We start from the raw sequence: 24,634 nt of genomic DNA, 5'->3' as shown, positions 1-24,634 counted from the left end.
AAGAACCTGGAAACAGAAGAGGAGTCAGGAGAATGTGATGTGATACAGACCCAACCCACTGTTGTTGGCTTTGATTCAGGAGAAGAGCTATAATCTTAGGAATAGGGGTGGTTATCTACAAACTGGAAAACATGAAGAAATGGATTTATTCCTCGAGCCTAGATAGAAATAAATATAGCCCAGCTGGCACCTTGACTCTAGCCCAGTGAGTGCCATTTTAAAACTTCTAGTCCTCAGAACTATCAGCCAATACATTCGTATTATTTAAGCCACTAAGTTTGTAATAAATTGTTATAGCAGCTACAGAAAATGAATGCAGTGGAATAATTTATTCTCCTGTTTCATCTGTGACTTCTGTTAGTTTAATCAACAGAGACTCTATGAAGATCTCCTGTCTACAAAGACTGTTACAGGTGATGAAGCACTGTTCTGGATCAGCTTCCTCCTCCCTGCTACTCATGCATGACAGGCACCAATTTTCCATCATATGCTATGAACATTGCCCTGTTATTCCATATGAAACATTAAAGTTCTGGAGCCCCACATTGGTTCCATTGATCCATTTCCATGTCATGTAGATAACCATGTGAGAATCTGTTGTTCCCCTAAAGGGGAAGAAATGGTCCTTTGAAACTACACATCAACAGAAGGAGAAGAGCAAATATTTAATGAACCCTTACATATGTCAGGCATTGTGGTAGCTGTTCATGTATATCATTATCTTTGCAACAACATGATGAAGTAGGTTGTAATACTGTTTTTCTTTTACACTTGAGAAAGCTGAAGAGCAGAGAGGTTAAATTATGTCTCTAATGTCATGAAAATAATAGGTGGTATAGCCAGGACTCCAAAGTAGGCTATTTAATTCAAGAACCTTTAGTTAACCACTGTACTCGCTGGATTGCAAGATGGAAGCAAAAATTTTAAGATTGTCTACTGTGGTTCTCCACATATAAAGAGGAAACATTTGTAAAAAATATATTGTGGAAAGGGGATAAGAGACAGAAAAGGAAGTAAGTTTTCTGAACTTCCCTTAAACTGGTAAAATCTTAACATCAATAGAATCATAAGCTGTTTGTGTATAATAAATTCCTAGAGCAATCACTACGAAGTGCTGTGTATGGATAACACTGAACTAGATTATAGATAAACCAATATTGAATTATAAAAATGTCCAAGTAATCTATAGGGAGATGGAAAAGGGAGAAAAAAATGAAAAAGAACAAGCAAAAAAAAAAAAAAAAAAAAAAGGAAAAAAGGAAAAGAACAAGCAGAAACAATAACAAAAAATTAAATGACAGATTCCCTGCCATATTAATAATTACATTATATGTAGAGAGTCATAATATACCAATTAAAAGAGACTATCAGAATAGAAGCAAAACAAGAAAAAATTAGCCAAGTATAGGTTTGTTTACAAGAGCCTCAATTCAAGTATAATGATATACATAGGTTTTCAGTAAAAAGTTGGAGAAAAAGGATACCATACAGAAAATGGAAAGCAAGACTCAGTGTATTAGTATCAGATAAAATAGACTTTGGAATAAAGAAAACTATAATAAAAAGGAAATCTCAAGGCCCAAATGGTTTTACTGGAGAATTACAGCACATATTTAATAGACTTAACATAAAGTCTTCCTTATCTGTCCCAGAAAATAGAAGAGAATACTCCCCAGTACATTTAACTGATACCTAAACCAGAGAAAGGAGTGATTAAAAAAAGAGAACTACAGACCAATGTATTTCAATAATGTAGATATAAAAACCTTAATAAAATATTGGCAAACCATATTCAGGAATATATAGAAATAATTATATACCATTACCAACTGGGATTTATTTCAGGGTTGCAAGCATCACTCAGTACTTTAAAACCATCAATGCAATCTATAGAAATAGACAAGTATGTTCTATAATTTACATTTAAAGGCAAAAACTCTAGAATATCTACAATAATTTCAGAATAGAAGAATGAAGTATAAGGTATCATCTACCACATTTAAGACTTACATAGCTATAGTATAGCCATATAACCACCAGTCCTCTATATTTAAGAAACTTTTTTTGTCTCTTTTTTTCTTAAATTCCACATATGAGTGAAATCACGTTATTTGTTTTTCTCTGACTGACTTACTTCATTTAGCATTATACTGTCTACATGCATCCATGTTGTTACAAATGGCAAGATATCTTTTTGTATGGCTGAATAATATTCTTCTGTGTGTGTGTGTGTGTGTGTGTATGATATACGTACATCACATCTTTATCCATTCATTTGTTGATGGAGACTAAGGTTGCTTCCATATCTTGGCTATTGTAAATAATGCAGCGATAAATTTCGGAGTATTGGAATTAAAAGAAAAGAAAGAAAATAAAAGAGTGCAGTTAAAAAATAGGGGTACATATATCTTTTTGAATTAGTGTTTTTGTTTACTTTGGGAAGATATATAGTATCTTATATAGATATATAGTGGAATTATTACTGGATTCATATAGTAGTTTTATTTTTAATATTTCGAGGAACCTACATATTGTTTTCTGCAGTGAATGTATCAGTTTGGTCTCCTACCAACAATGCACTGGGGTTCCTTTTTCTCTACATCCTTGACAACACTTGTTTCTTGTGTTTCTGATTTTAGCCATTCTAACTGGTTTAAAATGAAATCTTATTGTGGTTTTGATTTGCATTTCCCTGATGATGAGTGATGATGAGCATGAGCATCTTTTCATGCATCTTTTTAATTGGATTATTTGGGGTTTTTTTGTGTTGAGTTGTGTAAATTTTTTTGTATATTTTGAATAGTAACCCCTTATTAGATATATTTTGGATATTAACCCCTTATCATCTGCAAATATCTTCTATTTCATAGGTTTTGTTTTAGTTTTGTTGACTGTTTCCTTTGCTGTACAGAAACTTTTTATTTTGATGTAGTCCCAATAGTTTATTTTTGCTTTTGTTTCCCTTGCCTTAGGAGGCATATCTAGAAAAATGTTGCTGTGGCCATTGTCAGAGAAATCACTGCCTATGGTCTCTGCTCTAGGATTTTTATGGTTATAGATCTCACAGTTAAGTCTTCAATCTATTTTGAGTTTATTTTTGTGTATGGTGTAAGAAAGTGGTCCGGTTTCATTCTTTTGTATTTAATTGTCTGGTTTTCCCAACACCATGTGTTGAAGAGACTGTCTTTTTCCCATTACACATTCTAGCTTCCTTTGTTGTAAATTACTTGACTGTGTAATTATGTATTTCTTTCTGGGCTCTCTGTCCTGTTCCAGTGAAAAATCAATCATGATTTAAATGTAAAATATAAAACTATGAAACTTGTAGGAAAAAACAGGAGACAGTCTTCAGGAACTAGAGTTAGATAGAGTTTTTAGACTTGACACCAAAAAGATGGTCCATAAATGGAACAATTAATAAATAAATGACTAGGAATCTGGTTACTAATAAAAGGTAAGTAATATCTCTGGAGGACAGAGATAAAAATCCTTCATACTGAAGTTTCTGTTATCAGATGAAAAATAATAATCACTTGTGGAAAAAAACCATATATACATATATGAATATGTGACTTTTTCTCAAACACAAGAAGTGTATTAGCAGCCTCAAAATTGCAGCTCTTCTCCCTAGAACAATTAACAAGCCACAATTGGAATGGAAATGTATTATATGTGATTAAATTAAGAAGGACTTACAAGAAAAAAAGTTATTTTTGTAAATGAGGAGAAAATTAGAATAAATTTTCATTCTTTTACACAATTAATTGACAACAGAGTATCTTTCAAGAATTCAGGTCTCAACACCAAGGAAATACAAACAATTTTAAGAACATATTATGAGCAACTGTGTGGTAATTAGGCAATCTGGAAGAAATGGATGCATTTCTAGAAGTTTATAAACTACCACAACTGAGACAGGAAGAAATAGAAAATCTGAACAGACTCATAACCAGCAAGGAAATTGAAGCAATAATCAAAAACCTCCCAAAAACAATATTCTAGGGCCAGATGGCTTCCCTGGGGAATTGTACCAAACTTTTAAAGAAGAAATATTACCTATTCTACTGAAGCTGTTTCTTAAAATAGAAATGGGAGGAAAACTTCCAAACTCTTTCTATGAGGCCAGCATTACCTTGAACCCCAAGCCAGATAAAGATCCCATCAAAAAGGAGAATTATAGACCAGTATTCCCAATGAACATGGTTGCCAAGATACTCACCAACATACTAGCCAGTAGGATCCAACAGTACCTTAAAAGGTTTATTCACCCTGACCAAGTGGGATGTATTCCAGGGGTGCAAGCGTGGTTCAACATTCATAAATTTGTCAACATGATACATCACATTAATAAAAGGACAAGAATCATATGATTCTCTCAAGTGATGCAGAAAAAGCATTCGACGAAATACAGCATTGTTTCTTCATTAAAACTCTCCACAAGGTAGGGATAGAAGGAACGTACCAAAATATCATAAAAGCCATATATGAAAAGTCCATAGTGAATATCATTTTCAGTGGGTAAAAATGGAGAGCTTTTCCCCTAAGGTCTTGAACACAGCAGGATTTTCTACTGTTATAACTGTCATTCAACATAATACTAGAAGTCCTCAATAATTAGACAACAAAAAGAAGTAAAAGGCATTCAAATTGAAAAAGTCAAATTCTCTATTTTTGAAGATGACATACTTTATGTGTAAACACAAAAGACTCCACCCTGAAATTGCTCAAACTCATAAAGGAATTCAGCAACATGGTAGGATATAAAATCAATGCACAGAAATCAGTTGCATTTATTATACACTCACAATGAGACAGAAGAAAGAGAAATTAAGGAATTGATCCCATTTATAATTGTACCAAATACCATAAGATACCTAGGAATAAACCTAACCAAAGAGATAAAGGATCTGTATTCTAAAAACTACAGAACACTTAAATGAAAGAAATTGAAGACAAAAAGTGAATGGAATAACATTCCGTGCTCATTGATCAGAAGAATAAATATTGTTAAAATGTCTGTGCTACCCAGAGCAGTCTATTCATTCAGTGCAATCCCTATCAAAATACCATCAACTTTTTTCACAGAACTGGAACGAATAATACTTAAATTTATATGGTACCAGAAAAGACCCCAAAAAAGAAAACCGAAGCTGGGGGCATCACAGTGTCTGACTTCAAGCCGTATTACAAAGCTGTAATCATCAAGACAGCATGGTACTATCACAAAAACAAGATGCGTAGATCAGTGAAACAGAATAGAGAACCCAGAAATGGACCCTCAACTCTGTGGTCAACTAATCTTTGACAGAGCAGGAAAGAATATCCAGTGGAAAAAAAAGCAGTCTCTTCAACCAATGGTGTTGGGAAAATTAGACAGCCACAGGCAGAAGAATGAACTTGGACCATTTCCTTATACCATACACAAAAATAGACGCAAAATGGATGAAAGACCTAAATGTGAATCAGGAATCCATCAAAATCCTAGAGGAGAACAAAGCCAGCAGCCTCTTCAGCCTCAGCCACAGCAACTTGTTGCAAGACACATCTCTAAGGGCAAGGGAAACAAAAGCAAAAATGAACTATTGTAACTTTTATCAAGATAGAAAGCTTCTGCACAGCAAAGGAAACAGTCAACAAAACTAAAAGGCAACCTATGGAATGGGAGAAGATATTTGCAAGTGACACAGCAGATAAAGGGCTAGTATCCAATTTCCATAGAGAACTTCTCAAACTCAACACCCAGAAAACAAATAATCCAATCAAGAATTGGGCAGAAGACATGAACAGACATTTCTCCAATGAAGACATTCAAATGGCTAACACATAGGAGAAAATGCCCCACATCACTTGGCATCAAGGATATTGAGATCAAAACCACAATGAGATATTACCTTATATCAGTCAGAATTGCTAAACAAGACAAGAAACAACAAATGTTGGCCAGGATGTGGAGAAAGGGGAACCCTCCTACACTTTTGGTGGAATGCTAGCTGGTAGAGCCGCTCTGGAAAACAGTATGGAGGTTCCTTAAGAAGTTAAAAATAGAGCTACTCTGTGACCCAACAAGCGCATTACTAGGTATTTACTTCAACGATGCAGATGTAGTGAAATGAAGGGTCACCTACACCCCAATGTTCATAGCAGCAATGTCCACAATAGTCAAACTGGATAGTCAAACTGTACACACACGCACACACACACACACACACACACACACATGCACACACACATGCTATGGAATATTACTAAGCCATCAGAAAGATAAATAGTTACCATTTAATTTGATGTGGATGGAATTGGAAGGGACTATGCTAAGTGAAATAAGACAGTTGAAGAAAGACAATTACCAAATGGTTGCACTTATATGTGGAATATAAGGAATAGTGCAGAGGATCGTAAGGGAAAGGAGGGAAAACTGAATGGGAAAAAATTAGGGAGACAAACCATGAGAGACTCGACTCTGGGAAACAAACGGAGAGATCGCTAGAGGGGAGGTGGGTGGGGGGAAGGGGTAACTGGGTGATGAGCCTTAAGGAGACCTTAAGTAGGGCATGTGATGTGATGAGCACTGGGTGTTATAGGCAATTGATGAATTACCAACAGTATACCTGAAATTGTAGATGTACTGTATGTTGGATAATTGAATTTAAATTAAAAACAAAAAGAAAAAAAAGAGGTCAGTTCTCAAAATATATCTGACCAAATTGTTTTACATAAAAGGAACAGTTATCCAGTACCAGAGACACAAGTAATTTTGAAATGTGTAACTCCTACTTCTGTAGAGAGTCTAGATAAAGAAAAATGAAACCAAAAAAATCAACAAATGGTGAAGCTTTTGGATGAAATAATTAACAGTATATTTAATGTAGCTAAAGATGGACTTCAGTTTATTTTGTATGATTTTTTTTAAGATTTTATTTATTTATTTGACATAGAGATAGAAAAAGCACAAGCAGGGGGAATGACAGGAGGAGGAGGGAGATGGAGAAGCAGACTCTCCGCAGAGCCTGATGCAGGGCTGGGTCCCAGGATCCTGGGATCATGACCTGAGCCAAAGGCAGACACTTAACAGACTGAGCCACCCAGGTGCTCCTAGAATTTATTTTAAATAATGATTTTGATTTGTGAGATTTTTATTAAAAAACAAAAAAATTATTTGGTATAGTTATCATAACGATACAGTAAGATACCAAATCAAAAAATATAACTGTATTATTTGACTATGTAACTATATAACTATATAACTGTATTATTTGACAGTAATATACCAAAGCCAAAGCACCAGAATAAATGGGTTAAAAAAATAATACTGAGAGTGAGCATAAAATATGCATATGTGAGCATTCGGTAATTTGTTCTTCATATGTAGTGTCCAAATATATGACATTATTGAAGTTTCTTTTAGAAAGGTAGATTTAAAATATTTAAGTTATAAAATATATCACCAGATTCATAAATGAAGTACATAAATATAAATATGTAGATTCATGTGTATTATATAAAGCTCTAAGCATTAGTGTCAGCAAACAAGGACAAAATGCCTTCCAAATTAATGGACATTAAAAAAAAAAATGTAAGCAATCCTGACTACACAAAGACAGAAAATATAGGAATATGTAAGATTGAGAGAACACGAAAAAATGAAATAGATGTTTATAAATTTAAACAGACTATTCAAAGAATACAAATCCCAGGCTTAATTTAAAACTGGGCATATAAACTATGGGTTTTTTTGGACACATCAACAGTGGTAGTTAAAGAACAGAAATATATATTTCTTCAATTAACATGAGTACAGGATGCATCTCTTTCTTGATTCTCATATTATCCTTTCTAAACTTATTATCATGAACTGAATGCTACAGGATGTATTCAAACTTTTCTCAAAACCAAGAATTATAAAAGTATTATTTAGAAAGTAGATCCCAATGAGAGTCAGTAGGCCATATGAAGTGTCTGAAATGCCACCCAAGGTATTCATAATCAAAGTTGGTGGATAGCCAGAACATTGCCCAAGATAAAGGTCACACCATGTGAGTTAGGATGGCCATGGCCAGGTTTCTTGATATGGACAAGGTTGTAGTGTTCTGAAGAATTTATAACATGTAGAATATATGATATTGGTCCAGGATGTCCCATATCAATGGAGAAAAATAACAAACAATATAATAGCAACGATAATTCAGAAACAACAAAACCAACAATTAAAAGCACTTGATTTGTTTTTAGGCACTCCTCTAAAATTAGTATAGATGTTTATTTAATGCTTAGGGGAACCCTACTATTAGGTGTATATTATTATCCCAGTTTACAAAGGAAATGGAGACACAGTGGTAATCAGGTTGTGAGTTCCAAAAGAATCAAAATCCACCGCCGCCTTGCCTTTTGGGTGTATGGACAAAGAATTGAGAACCCTTTATGTTAGAATTTCTTTTTTAATACTATGGTAAAGATGCTCCCAGAAGTCTTGAATTTACATTAAACTTGGTACAAAACTAGGTGCCAGAGAAATCAGTCTCTTTCTTTAGTGTGAATGCAACTCTTCATCTAATAATAGTCACAGATCAGGTGACAAGTATGAATTGTCTCAAAGGAAAAATTGGTAAACATGATATTAGAAGGTCAATGTTATGAAAGTAAATGATCCCTCTGTGGTTTGCTAGGTGATAGAATTTCAGCTAGATCAAGGCCAAACTATCAGAAGTGGTATGTATATTATTACCATGCGATGGGCACATTTCTGTGTCTTTAGATGGTTCTAATATCACTCAGAAGCCTCCCTTTGGTGTTAAAAAATGTGGAAGTTATGGGTGAGGAAAAAGCTCTACCAGTTCATCTTGAAGAAAATTTCTTAACAGTTTCCCAAAGACTGGTGTTGCAAATACCCGTGTTTTATTTCAGCTTTCAGGTAAGGATCCAACATACCAGAGAAGGGGATGCCATTGAGCCTAGCTCTAGCAGAGTTTGTGGACCATTATGGTAGACTTAGGCAATTAAGTTCAACTAACGTGGGGTTTAGAGTGGCTTTGCTGTCTGTGCAATTTTTAAACAGTGGGCCACAAGGCCACAGAAAATTTACTGCTTTCTTTCTGGGCTCTATCAAATAAACAATTATAGACATAATTGTCCTTTTTATAATTGATCCTTTGTGTGTCCTAATATAGCCCTGTCTACAAAAAAGATGATGAGTTATCTCTGCCATAGGAAATTTCTTTGGAGTCAGAAATAATGTCTGGAGCTGGTATTTTTCTGGTATCTCACAATTCCCTTAGTGGAGAAGGCACATCTGCAAATAGAGTATGCTATTAGGGTTCTGGGAGTTTTGATGGTAGTTAGGAGATTAATACTGAAGATCAAGAGGCTTATTGCTATAAATCCCAAAAGGAAATAATAGATTTATAATATCACACATAAAAGTATGGTCGTGACTAGCCCAAGGGAAAAAATAAGCCCAATGCAATGTGTAAGTGACTTTTATCTCCGTATAAGGACAAGCAGAGCTGCCATGTCATACACTTAATTCTCAAGAGAGAGTCCTTAGTTCCAGTCCTTAATCATTTTTTTAAAAATAGATTCTTCTAGTAGTTTGGTAAAACCTGCAGACCCTTATTCTCAGTGTTTTAAAATGCTTCAAATAAAATAATGTATGATTATAAAGGAACACAATATATTAAGATATATTTTAATCCCCAAGATAAGAGCAAAAAGTTTGCTAAAACAGCTTGGAGATAGGTAGTGAAGTGAGTATCCTCTCAGGAGTTCCCAAAGGATTCACATATTGTACCCAATTTAGAATCCCAGACCAAGACATTTGAAAGTTACTCTGTGGATAAAAATACTATGATATACAGGACAGAAGTGACTTTGACAAAGAATCTAGCTTTTCTTTCTCCCTTCCTTCCTTCCTTGCTTCCTTTCTCTCTCTTTCTTTCTTTCTAGGGAAATTAGATGACTTAATTTTAGCATACAAAATTTTAATGACAATTATGCCATTTAAGGACATTGTGCTTGTTTTGAGATCTGCAGACTTAAAGAAGACTTCATAGGAAATAAATTACTGTGCTCACGTATTTTGGACAAAGATGCATATTTACCCCAAAACTAATCACTCCTTTTCAAGACACAAGATCTCACTTCCTACATAGCGATCAGTTTCCTTTTGTGTGGACAAAGATCACTGTAAGATTACATTAAAATGGCAGATTTTTTTTTTTCATAAAAATGCATGGAAGTTATAAAACTCAATTTTTAAGCAATAAACTAAAAAGAGAATTTTGTCACCAGGATAGATTAAAGTTTTTGACTAAATGAATTTTCTTGCCAAAGGGGTTTATAGTACTTCATAGAATCTATTTTCCTGACAGAATAAATCATTGCATGTGACAAAATGCAGTTCCTCAGAAAGGATTTAGCTCCCCCCCCCCAATCTATTCTCTTTGTAGAAATATATTTTACAAGACAGTAGCAGTTCCAAGTCTCAGGTTTCTTGGGGAGAAGTGTATTTATACTCAGCAGTGAAGTTGTTTACAAGTGGTGAAAAGTTAGTGACTAGAGAGATGTGAAAGGTATAGATACTAGGCGCCTGTCACTTTTTATTTTGAGTCAGCATATTGTGATTCATAGCTTGAAACACAATTCTATAACCTGAATTGTCCCCCTCTCATTAAGTTCTGTATTAGGCACAATTTTATTAATTGTTTTCAGTTTAATACAGAATTAGAGTGAGTATGGCATAGGGCAGAACACATAATGAGAAGGAATAAGGATCCTTCAGAAGATCCTTATTAATTAGAATGATGTTTCTGATTAGAAATTTTTGAATGTGAATTCATGTTTTGGGTTCACCATATGATCTGTCAACTGTATATACTAGTCATATACATGTACATACTTATGTAGGGAGATGCTCATTATCTTAAATCCTCTTCTCAAAAGGGCTCATGAAACAAAACGTTAAAATTTAAGTCCAGATACACAGATTCAAACTTTTGGGTAGGTAAGGGAAATGGATGGGGAAGAAGAAAATGAGAAATCTTCATACATTGTCCAAGTATATCTGTGCTCTTTGTTCAAGTGAAGGACCTTAACCTCTAATTATATAACATCATTATAATGGAGAAAAATACATTTGATGATAATAGTATTCACTCTATTCTTGTTAACAAGAATGAAAGATAATGGTAAGTATACAAAGAAAAATCTTTAAGCAATTTAATATAAATAGTATTTTTTTAAAAAAAACTGTAGACAATAAGGAAAGAAGCTTCTAATGGCAGGAAACTTGTTTCTTTCTTTTTTTTTTTTCTTTTAAGGTTTTATTTATTTGTTTGAGAGAGCACTGAGAGAGGGGAGGAACAGAGGGAGAGGGACAAGTGGACTCTGCACTGAGGGCAGAGACTGACCCAGGGCTCAATCTCATGACCCTGAGATCATGACTAGCACCTCAATCAAGAATAGGAGGCTTAACATACTGAGACCCCAAGGAGCACCAAGAAACTTGTTTCTTCTTGAACCCTTTATGATGAATGCCTACATAACTTATAGGCTCAGTGCAAAATGAAAATGTGGGACCTCTGGTTCAAAAGAAAAAAAACAAAACAAAACACCACCAACAACACTTTTAAAGAATTTTAGGACTGCAGTAGCAGAACATTTTATCAAGTTCTAGTCTTTCTCACACACAGGATCCTGGACAGCTGTGTACACATTGCATGTCCGCAATGACAAGCCTCTCTTTCTAATTTTCAGAACATTTGAAAGACCTATATAAAGATAGAAACAAATATCATGGAGGAAGTAAAGAAGTGTTGTCAACAGACCATGGGGTTTACACAGACAGATATAGTTATTTTTCTTTAGGAGTTTTGGTCTTTTACATATTCATTACTGAACATCCATATGCAAGATAAGCTGTAACACTCGAGATACAACAGAGCACAGAGCATAGGATGGCCACAGTTGTGCCTGCACGGTATCTTCAGATTCTGTCTCCTCTCTTGGCATTCATAATCACACGTTCCTCTCTTATTGTAGAAAACTATTCCAAAACATATGTCCCAGAAGAGTAATAGAGGATATCAGCCTAATTTCTAGACAACAACCTGCCAGTCCTCCTACAGCCTTAAGTATATTGTGTCTCTATTCCTTCGATTTTGCCAAGTGAGCAGCACACCCACTCATCCTCCTACAACCATGCCGTTCCATTCTCATCTCCTCACAGACTTTGCTGCTTCAAATAGTCTTCTTTCTCTGAGTTTTACCAGCTATTAGAGTTGATAGTTACATCCATCAATCCTATTAACTTTTCAACTCTACAGATTGGCTTAAGTCATCTCCTTGTTCTTTTCATTGGCACGTTCCCCTCTCTAAATCACACATGAACTCACTTTGATGAAATTTTCTTAAAAAGCACTCATTTTTATTAAAAAGAAGTTACAGTTTTCATTCACTGTTTATGTTTTTGCTGTTTTTACACTGTGTTTACCTGTCGCAGCTGGTGCGACACCACGACCAGGGTTGAGAGGGGAAGAGGATGGTGAGACGAAGACGAGACGTAAAGAGATGGGGACGGGAGGGACACAGTGGAGGATGTCCAAGCAGTGCCAATTTTATTCAAGGCTGTGAGGCATTATATAGCTAACAGAAACAATTATAAGGAAGTATCTATTTTCGGTTGATTGCTCATACACACGTAACGTTCACATGAAACCTCTCAAGCTTTTACGAAACCCATTTCCCAAGCGTTGGTAGCAGACCCTCCAATGCAAGTAACTTTTTTCTACTTAGCTAATCTTTAACTAGCAATTCACGAGCTTACAATGATGCACTTTATAATCCGTGCAAGTACAGGGTAATCTTGTAACAGTTAAATGTGCAACCTGGTTTTGTCTCTAACACGGGGCCGGCAGTCACGTCAGCGAGTCTTAGGGTCCATAGCTTAGGCTCTTTCTCAAGCGCAACTCAACTGATATTCAGGAGGCACGAGTCAGGGCCTCGTTTGATCCCTTGCCCCTAGCTGGGTCCGTGGCTGCCTACATTTACCACACTCAAATTCCATTTTTTTCTTTTGTCTTTACTTTTTTAAGGTATTTTGTAGAATTTTTGCAGAACAGTAAGAAGTACAAAATCAGAGTAGGAATTCCACATTCCTTCCCAATCTAGTTACAATTGACAACATGGATAAGTTTATATTCTTATTTTGGAATGATAGGACAAAGAAAGATTGAGGGTAGAAGTGGAGGCAGTGAAATTGGCAGCTAAATCCTCGTGTATAGCTTTCAATATTTTTGACAACTTATGGTACGTACTTCAGTGTTTGTAAGCAATGTCACTGTTATTTCATGCGAGGTACTTAGCTCTTGTAACTGATCCTCTTCCCCCCAATATACATTCTTTCTTTCAAAATTCTTATGGAAATAACAATTTCTGAATATCTAATTATTAGCTTATAGATCTATAACTATGTAAGTTTTACTCATTTGAGTCTGTTTATTCAACTTTTTTTTTTATTGAAGCCAATACCTTGTTTTATTTCATTTCTTAGCTTTCTATTAGATTCTATTTTATTATTACAGGTATTCAGAAAAAAGAAATTACAGTAATGTATTATCTCTAAAACTTCTCACATTATCTACTACCTTTAACATGTGGTCTTGCAAAATACAATCCTTTCCTCTTATATTTTATTCTTCTCTTTTTAGCAGTATAATACATACTTTCCCTGACTTTTTTTTCTTTTACTGAGTCATATATAACCTGAAGATACCTGGTAGAAATGGAAAACTAGATGATTTGTGGAATATTTGATGACTATTTGATTACACAAATCAAACATGTGCACTGCTTTGTCCTTTTGACATGTACAAATGTACACAGTTTTTCAAAATTTGCTTTTATGATTCGATATATCATTGTCTTCATCTTCATAATCATCAAAATTGTTAAATGTCTAGCATCCCCAGAGCTGTGGCAACATTGACACAAAGAGCATTATACCTTAACTAGTCTTACTCCTCAGGAGAATCTAACAGATGGACTCCTATTTTAATACTAAATTAAATATATTTTCACCAAGAATTGAAGTTCACTACAAAGGCACTTGACAGAATGCTTGTTAAGTCATTGAGACAATTTGATGGTGTTATTTTCCCCATATTTGTACCTTTGTCTGATTTTCCAGAAATTATTACAGAATGGATATGAAATAAGTCAATTCACTTTGAACCATAAGACATAATTATATGTTTTAACAGCAAAGTTGTTTATTTCAGACTTATGTCTATATCAGTGGACTATAACAGAGAGGGACCCCTATTAACAATTGTGTGTTTTGCAGATGAGTAACTTGAATAATCAAAACCAGTAACTTTCTTCTTAGAAATATAATAGGTATTTTTGGTTCTGGTGTGTGTAAGTGTACGTGTGTGTGTGTGTGTGTGTGTGTGTGTGTGTGTGTGTGTGTGTTTTGAACCATTCTTGATAAATGTTTAGTCTTTCTTTTGTACTTCATGGACAATCATAGACAGGAAAGATATAGTTCAGAATATCCAGAAGTTTTAAGCATTTTACATTTCCTCTGCAGTAGCTGTAGTCTTTCTTCAGTACCTTCTGGGTGATAAAATTCAGTAATTCTATTCTAAAACTCATTCAGTTGGGAATCTCTGGAAATATAAAATTTTAGTATCAACCCAGTCTTACAAATGCACAATTTCAAATTATTGACTTCTACATACATGGACACATTATCAAAAGATGTTTGAAAGAAGTGTGTGACATAAACGTATATTGTTGGGTATATTTGCCCTCCATGATTGTGCTTTGTAAGCCAAATATGTGGGAAGCAGGAGTGATTATCACAAACTATGTGTGCTTTTATGTTCTTGTAGTCAATAGGAGATGATAAATAAGATATTTCCTCAAGCTGTCTACTTTTTCTCCAGAGGAGATTCAGCCTCTATTCAACATTCCTGTTGTGATTTTATTTTACTATTAGCTCCTTATTTTATTTTATCCCCTATGTTCAACAGAAATAAGGATTTCTACACAAAGACATTACATTTCTGTCAAATCTGAATTTTAGTTTTAATAGCAGTGCTTATTTTTAAGGGTTTGCCCTATATAAATAACCTACGAAATAAATTCCTGCATGAGTGTAGCTCTAGGGACAATGAAATTTCTACAGAAAATGTACCAGTCTCTCTAATAACTAAAATAAAAACTGCAAAACAGCATATTTATCCAAACATCTAGGATTCTATTCCAAATTTAAATCGGTTTGAATCAGAAGCTCACATAAAGGAATTATAGGTCTTTACTACAATGCATTTTAAATCAGAAGTATTCACCTGTGTATTTAGTAAATGAATGAGATAATTATTTAAAACTCTTAAAATAGATTCATAAAATCATTTGACTGGCTCAAAAGATAGATTGAGTGGTATTTTCAGTTTATGGTAGTCTGGAAAACTGCGAAGATTGAACAAAATTCTTAGTATGTCTCTGTTTCACTCTTCCTATGGGTAATACTGCAATGTTGCATGCTAAATATTCTTTATTCTTCACTTAGATATGCCCAGTGCACTAATCATCTGCTGACCTCATAAATACAGGGGCCTCTCTTCATCTGGGGCCATGAATAATCACACCAACTCACCATTCACATATTGTAAGAAGGTTGCTTGGACAAAGTCAGAGGAAAGTGAATTAACCATTTAATGCTATCAAAAATCTATTAATCCTGTTGCAATGATATATACAACTTTCAGTCTTCTTCAGATATTAAGATGCTCTCAATTTTAAGAGTTTGCATATAGTTATTCATTTAATCCTCACATGAAGCTATGATTATAGGTACTGTCATCATCACAGTTTACATACAAAAAGTCAAGGCATAGAAAGATAATTTCCAAAGATTATTGAGCTGATATCTAGACTCATAACTGTAGATTTTATGGTTTAAGCACTGTTTTCTGCTATCTCTCTAAAGTTTCTGATTTTAAGGGGATTTGTCACTTTTGAAGTAATTTCTGTTCTTTTGGTAGTCAGTACTCAATTTTTATAGTAACTATTTTATTTTGTAGAAATCTAATGTATTAATACTTACAACACCCTACCCCCCTTATGATGAAGGTGCTTCAACTCCTGACCAAGCATTATCTCCTCTCTTCTATTGTTATCATGAACTTGTTGTCCAATAGAATGCCCTACGATGATGGAGATAGTCTGTATCTTCAATCTGGCTGATAGAGTTGACACTGACTGACTCCATGTGGCTCTTGAGTACTTGAAATGTGGTGTGACTGAGGCAGTGAATTTTAATTTAATCTTATTTAGTTGCAGTTAAAGGGAAATTGTCACATGTGTCTGTGTCACATGTGTCTGTCTCTGTCTGTGTGTCTATTAGACACCACTGGCCTTGAACTTTAGTTTTATTTTCTTCGGAGGAAAAAAATAAAAAAATAAATGAAAATATAAATTTATTTTACAGTCAGTAGTTATGCAGATTCCTGGTATATTTTATATATTTCCCTATATGCCAATACTTCCTTATAGCCTGTGTACTCTCTGGTTCAATTTCTTTTTGCTGTTAGAGGGAGAATGGGAAGCAAATAAGCAAACTTTTAATTAAAAATAAATCCTTCATATGTTATAAAGTTGTTAACTGCTAAAGAGAAAAGAAAACAGGATGGGAGATAGATAGGATCAGGTTGTAAAAGTATAAGAGGTTGTCTCAGTAAGCCAAGTCATGTTGCAAATGACCACAAAATATTACTGCCACAATACTACAGAATATATTTCCCACTCAAACCACAAGTTGAACAGCAATTGGCCCTCTAGCTCTGTTCATTTTACTCCATCAAGGATTCAGCCTACTTGGATTTCCTCTTGACTTCTGCTTCTGTAATTACCATAGCAGTAGACAGAGAATGTAAGCACAAGAGTGAGAGTGAGACACATAGCACCCCAACTTTTAAAGCATTTGCATGGGGTAACATAATACATCTGTTTATATCTATCCAGTCTATCTTTATGTCTACAGATATCTATCAGCAGACATGATTGATAGATAGATGACATAGAGTTGATACACAATGTTCCATTAGTTTCAGATGTACAGCATAGTAATTCAAGAACTCTACATGTTGTGCTCACCGTAAGTGTAGCTACCATCTGTCACCATGCAGGGCTGTTATAATACCATTGTCTGTATTCCCTATGCTGTACCTATTATTTCCATGACTTAATTCATTCAATAACTGGAACTTTGTATCTCCCACTCCCCTTTATTCATTTTACCCATCTTCCTACTTCTCTCCCCTTTGGCAACCATCAGTTCTCTGTTTTTCATTTATGTTTTTTAGATTCTACATATAAGTGAAATCATATTCCGACTTATTTCACTTAGTATAATACCCTCTAGGTACATCCATGTTGGCATAAGGGCAAGATCTCATCCTTTTTAATGACTGATACATATATATATATATATCTTCTTTATCCCTTTATCTGCCGGTGCACACTTGGGCTGCTTCTGTATCTTTACTATTGTAAGTAATCCTCCTATAAACATAGAGGTGTAGTTAACTTTTAGAATTAATGTTTTTGCCTTCTTTGGATAAATACATTTTTTTTTAGATGTCTCCTAAGGCAAGGGAAAATAAAAGCAAAAATAAACTGTTGGGGCCACATCAGAATAAAAAACCTTTGCACAATGAGGGAAACTATCATTAAAAACAAAAAAAGGTAGCCTCCTGAATGGGAAAAGGTACTTGCAAATGATTTATCTCATAGGAAGTTAATATGCAAAATATCTAAGGAACTATAACTCAATTCCAAAAAAACGCAAATAATTCAATTAAAGAATGGGCAGAGAAGCTGAATAGGCATTTTTCCAAAGAGGACATAGAAATAGCCAACAGATGTATGAAAAGATGCTTCACATTACTAATCAGGGAAACGCAAATCCAAACCACAATGAGATATTACCTTACACCTGTCAGAATATCTAGAATCAGAAGACAAGATAAAATAAGTGTTGGCTTGAATGTGGAGAAAAAAGGACTTCCTGTTCACTATTGACGGAAAACAGTATGGTAGCTCTCAAAAAATTAAAAACAGGAATACCGTATAATCCCATATGTTTGTTAACATTTTATCAAGCCAAGAAAATCACGTGATTATACATTAACTCCAAGTTTAGAAATCACCTAAGTCTATTCTTCTTGTAAGCAAATGTGCTCGTCCTTTCCTCAAAACAGCAAATAAATATTTCGTCTAGTCTAGACATGATGTAGTCTTCATATCAATTTTAAATGTGGCTCCTTTTGATCCAGAGACTTAAATTCTTTAAAGGTATATGGCCTCCTCCCCAGATACATGATACACAATACACAATGGTGATAATGGGCATAGATGACTCTAGCATGCACTCCTATAAAAATGAATAGGAGACATAAGTTGGTAACTGCTCCTTAGTAATTCTTGATTTTTAGTGGGCAGTTTGTGAGCCTTACCTTAGGTAAGAAGTTTCCTTGATTAGATTGTATTTGTGTTTTCTGAAAGGGAGTTTCCATTAATTTATTATCTGATGCTTCTGACTTTACATTCTGAGAGATCCTTGCTTTTTCATTATATTTCTTTGTGATGAAAGATCACTTAAAAATTACTGAATTACTGGAAAATTACCATTCTTGGGGGATTTGTAGCTTTTTCAGCCTGATTTCTGCAGAGAGTTGTGATTCTAAGGTAAAGTTAAAATACTGAATGCTTATAAGTCTATTCTATGGGTAGATAGGTAATAGATACGGATATCTAGTGAGATAAATCGATCAATTGGTCAATAAATGACAGAAAATCTAAGGAACCATGGTTCCTGAATTAAGTGGGATAGAGTCAAATTATTCAGTCTGCTGTTTTGTTTCAAAGACCATTTGCTTTCTTTAGATCATCTTACCTCTTACAAGACTTAATGATTAGAGAGAACTTTGTATATATTTTTTTAAGATTATATTTATTTATTTGACAGAGAGAGATCACAAGCAGGCAGAGAGGCAGGCAGAGAGAGAAAGAAGAGGAAGGAGGCTCCCCGCCGAGCAGAGAGCCCGATGTGGGGACTTGATCCCAGGACCCTGAGACCATGACCTGAGCCTAAGGCAGAGGTTTAACCCACTGAGCCACCCAGGCGCCCCAGAACTTTGTATATTTAATAGAACTGAAATGGGTGGACACAAAGAGCAGACAAAAAAAGAAGTGATGCCTTAGATGACAAGTATGAGGTTGGCAGAAAATGTAGATGAAATCCTTTATCAACCTTTTATTTATCCCTTACAATGTGTCATGCATTAAGACATGTAAATCATATCTATATATACAAGACAGGAAACTGATTGTATTCATGGGGAAATCTTTATCATGAAGGCAATGGGTGACCTATGTTTTGAGGGAAGATAGTGTACTATCAAGTAATGAAATTATAAAGGAATGGAGAAGGGTCTTTTATTAATATCTGTAGAATGTGTGGTTTATGTTGTAAATGTAGGAAACTGAGTTTAGATGGGAGTAATGAGAAACATACAAAAACAGGAAGAGGATTATTTTTTCTTTCAGAAATTACATTATAGTGAGTTCTTGAATTAATGGAGACAACTTTTATCTCTTAGGCCACTTGGTAAATCAGCCACTGCCAGTGACATGATAGGAAGTCTTATTTCATCTGTGAAGTATTTTGAAAACCTTACTCCCTTCCATGGGATTTAATATACATTTAAAGTAATCTCTTCCACTGCAATGAATAATTCATTGACCACACAGAGGGTCATTGAGTTACATACCTCCACAGTTGTCCATTTAAAACCATGTGTTCTCTCCAATAAATGAGACAGAATACCTTATGTTGAACACCTGGTGATTTTAACAGAAATCATATTAATTGAATGACTAACATATTATGTGACTTTATTAAATGGTAACAGTAATTATATGGCTTTTAATTTAAAGGACAGGCATTAGTGACTAATCTAATGAGGTACAAATGACCACACACTAATTCTGCATTTGTTTTATAACTAGAAATAGGAGCTGTATTGTCAAGTGTAGAATTCATTTGACTAAAAGAGTTATTTCATTATTATTAAAAAAAGGAAAACAACTAAATTCTTTGAACATTTTTCTTATACTTTGAAATGAGAATGTTGATATTAGGCCAAGTTTTTTCTTTTTTTATTATCCATATGTGTACTTAAAAGAAAAAAGAATTAGAATTCATTAGAAAAAAAAATCTATTATACTTTTTTCTTTCTCAGCCTTGGTTCTTCTGATATAACCAATGAAATTACCATGTAAACTTTTGTCTCTCTGATTCACTATTTCATTTATCACCTAGAAATACTTGGTGCCCCATATGTGCACTTACTTGCAGGAGTTCTTGTTTTTACTTCTCTTCCCTGTATCCTATCTCAAAGAATCTATAGTGGTAATTTCCAATTAATGCACAATTAGGTCAATGCAGTCCCTCTTTCCATGTAATTTGAACTACTGTACCATCCTTGAAAGATAGTTTTGTGACTTACATAGATTTTCCATTCACTCTGATCAGGAATTTAGAAGGATTCAGGGGAAGTAGAACCTTCTGGAGCTTTTAATTATATCCCATGTAATAAAACTGTGTCATCATTTGTATTAGGCCTTTCTAAATTGCAGTAATACCACTGTTGAAAGAATAAATTCTCAGGGAATATTCCACTTTAAATACAGGTGATTATATGTACCATGATCACTAGCCACATAGTATTCATACTTTAGAAATGAAGTTATCACTTTAAGGAGGAGAAACAAAACAAGAGCTTGCTTTCCTATGAGATGTAAACATTTTTCACAAATATTTTGGATATCAGGAAAAGGGAGTACTTTTCCCAAAGAAGAAAGTGATTAGGGAGTACTTTACAAATAAGGGAACATTTGAGGTAATTCTTCAGTGATGAAATTCAACCCGCTGATGAGGGGAGGGTAGAAGAGATATCTATATCTCAGGTCTTACATGTGAAATGTCAAAAAAGTGAAAGTCAAGTGTATACATTGTGATTCATTCATTATAGCTGAACAGTATATGATGCACAGCAGTGGGAGGCAACACTGGAGTAGTTGGTACATATTAAAAAGAAATGTCATAATAACATATCAATATAATAACAAGATACTTGATATTAATCTTTGTGTGGCAGAGACCAGAGGTTAGAAAGACATTCCACAATAAAAAATTCATTGTAGACCTAACTTTGGCAGGAATGCTGAAGACAGAGTTGAATAATGAGACAGATTTATACAAGTAGATCAGTCAAGAAATGATAGAATTATTTATTTAGCAATACATATTCAATGGGAAGGAAGTGTTCATCTTAACATTTTGAAGAAGGGTATAGAATACTTTATAGCTGCTGGGGGAAAAAAGATCAAGTATCCAAAAGAATTTGATATCATTAATTAAAATTTCAAAATAGAAGTCTTAGAAAAATTTGAAATTCAGTAGTTTAAAAATCAGACAATTTCCATCAAGAGAGAAAATAGGCTCTTCCATAATCAAAATAAATAATCTTCATTCCCTATAGTAACTTTTTTAAAAAAAATATTTTTATTTATTTATTTGACAGAGAGAGACACAGTGAGGAAAGGAACACAAGCTGGGGAGTGGAAGAGGGAGAAGCAGGCTTCCCGCCAGAGAGCCCCATGTAGGGCTGGATCCTAGGGCCCTGGAACATGACCTAAGCCAAAGGCAGAGACATTTAACACTGAGCCACCCAGGCGCCCCTTCCTACAATATCTTAAAAATCCAAATATATAAAGATTTTTTAAGCATTCTAATGAAGTAGGGAAAATTAAGCCTAAAGCAGGTAGTGAAAAGAAATAGTAAAAATTATGGAGGAAATCAATAAAACTGAAAACAGGAAATAAATAACAGGAAAACAGAGATACATAAAGAAACCAAAAGATATTCTGTTGAAAAGTGAAAAAAAATCTATCATCCACTTGGTACGTTAACCAAAGGGGGGGGGGATAAAGTAAAGTGAAAGAGGGCCCATCACTGTGCAACCCATGGCCATTAAAAGGATAATAAAGAAATATTATGAACAACTGTATCCAAATTTTATATCCTATATGAAATAGAACAATTCCTTTAAAGACAAACTACCAAACTCACGCAAAAAGAAATAGATAGCCTCAATATGCTGTATCTATTTAAGAAATTGAACCACTAATTAATATCATTTCATAAAACAAAGGTGATTTCACTTATAAATTCTACATTTATCAAAAAAATTATATGAATTTTCTACAGTCATTTCCAGAAAATAGAGGAAATAAACCTAACAAAAACCAAATAAAGAATTCCAAGAAAACTAACAAAAACCAAATAAAGAATTCCAAGAAAACTACAGTCCAGTATTCCTCATGAACATAGATGCAAAATCACACACACACACAAAAATAGTACTGAATCCAATAATGTTGGAGAATTATATACCCCAGGTGGGATTCATTCTGGATATGCAAGGCTGGTTCAGCATTGAAATCAATTACTGTGATATACCATATCTAGAGAATCAAAGTCATATGATCATTCCAGTTGATGCAGGCAAAAAACACATGACAAAATGTAGCATGTATTTATGATAAAAATTATATACATACTTGAAATAGATGAGAACTTTCTCAACTTCATAAAGGATATCTGTAAAATCATGTACAGTTAACATCATTTTTGATAGTGAAAGACTAGACATTTCCATCTAAGACAGGGAAAAAGGCACAGAAATTATCTTTTAGTACTTGTATTCAACATTGTACTGCGTGTTCTAACTAGCACGATAAAACAAGAAAAACAAAAGGTAAACAGATTGGAAAAAATAAAATTGTCTTTGTTAATTGTGACATCATTGGTTATGTAGAAAATTCCAAAGATTCTATAGTAAAACTCCTGGAAACAATGACTGCTAGGATCACAGGATAGAAGATCAATATACAAAAACCAATCACTTTCCTATTTACCAGCAATCCGTATGCAAGTTGGCTTTGAAATTAAAAGCTATGTATCATTTATGGTAACAGTACAAACTAAAATATTTAGCTGTAAATGTAACAAAATATGTGCAGGATCTATCTGTATGCAGAAACAACAGTAAAAGACTGATGAAATAAATGAGATATAAATAGGATATGTTCTAAGTTCATATATTGCAAGTATTGTTAAGGAATCAATTTTTCTGACTCAATCAATGGCATCAGGCATCAGTGCAATTCTAATCAAAATCTCAGACCCTTCATAGATGTCAATAAATTATTCTAAAAAATGATCTACACTTACTTAGTATATTACTGATTAGAAGAAGAAAGCTAGAAGATTTGAAGATTTGAAGTCTTACTATAAAACTACTGCAAACAAGATACCATTTTAGTGGAAGAATACATGCATGGATGGAACAGAATAGAGAACCCTGAAATAGAGCCACACACACACACACACAGTGAACTGATTTTTGACAAAGGCACATAGGCAATGCTATAGATACAGGATTGTATTTCCAACATATAGTGGTAGAAAAATTGGAAATCATATGCAAAAAAAGACCTAGACACAGAGCTTATGCCTTTCACAAAAATGAACTCAAAATGGATCCTAGATCTAAATGTAAAACACCAAACTATAGAATTTCTATAAAAAAAATTAGAAAATCTGTATGATCTTGGGTTTGGTCTTGAATTTAAAAATCTGTCATGAATGGGGCGCCTGGGTGGCTCAGTGGGTTAAGCCGTTGCCTTCGGCTCAGGTCATGATCTCAGGGTCCTGGGATCGAGTCCCGCGTCAGGCTCTCTGCTCAGCAGGGAGTCTGCTTCTCTCTCTCTCTCTCTCTCTCTCTCTCTCTGCCTGCCTCTCTGTCTACTTGTGATCTCTCTGTCCAATAAATAAATAAATAAATCTTTTAAAAAAAATCTGTCATGAAAATGCAGTGCCTAAAAGTTAATAAATGAGACCTTATTAAAAAATTCTCTATAGGGGAAAAATAATGAATACTGTTTTTCTGAAAATAAATAAATTGAAAAAATTAAAAAAAAAATTCTCTACAGGGGCACCTGGGTGGCTCAATGGGTTAAAGCCTCTGCCTTTGGCTCAGGTCATGATCCCAGGGTCCTGGGATTGAGCCCTGCATCAGGGCTTCTGCTCAGTGGGGAGCCTGCTTCCTCCTCTCTCTGTCTGCCTCTCTGCCTACTTGTGATCTCTGTCAAATAACTAAAACAAAACAAAACAAAACAAAACAAAAAAACTCTAGTAAGGCAAGAGAATGAATAAAGAAGCCACAGAATGGGATAAAGTATTTGCAAAGCATTTGCCCAATAAAGGACTTGTGCCCAAACTGTACAAACCATTCTTAAAACTGAACAATAAGAAAACAAAACTCAGTTAAAAAGGGGGCAAATATCTGAATATATGCTTCACTGAAGAAGATAGAAAAATAAGAACAAGAGAAGATTCTCAACATCATTTACAATTAGGGAGATGCAAATTAAAATGAGGTACCACTACCTAATTATTAGAATGGCTAAAATTCTAAAAACTGTGGTATCAGTTGCCAAAGAGATCACA

The sequence above is a fragment of the Mustela nivalis genome (assembly GCF_964662115.1).
Source record: "Mustela nivalis genome assembly, chromosome: 8".
Classification (NCBI taxonomy): Eukaryota; Metazoa; Chordata; class Mammalia; order Carnivora; family Mustelidae; genus Mustela; species Mustela nivalis.
This window is presented reverse-complemented; position numbering follows the sequence as displayed.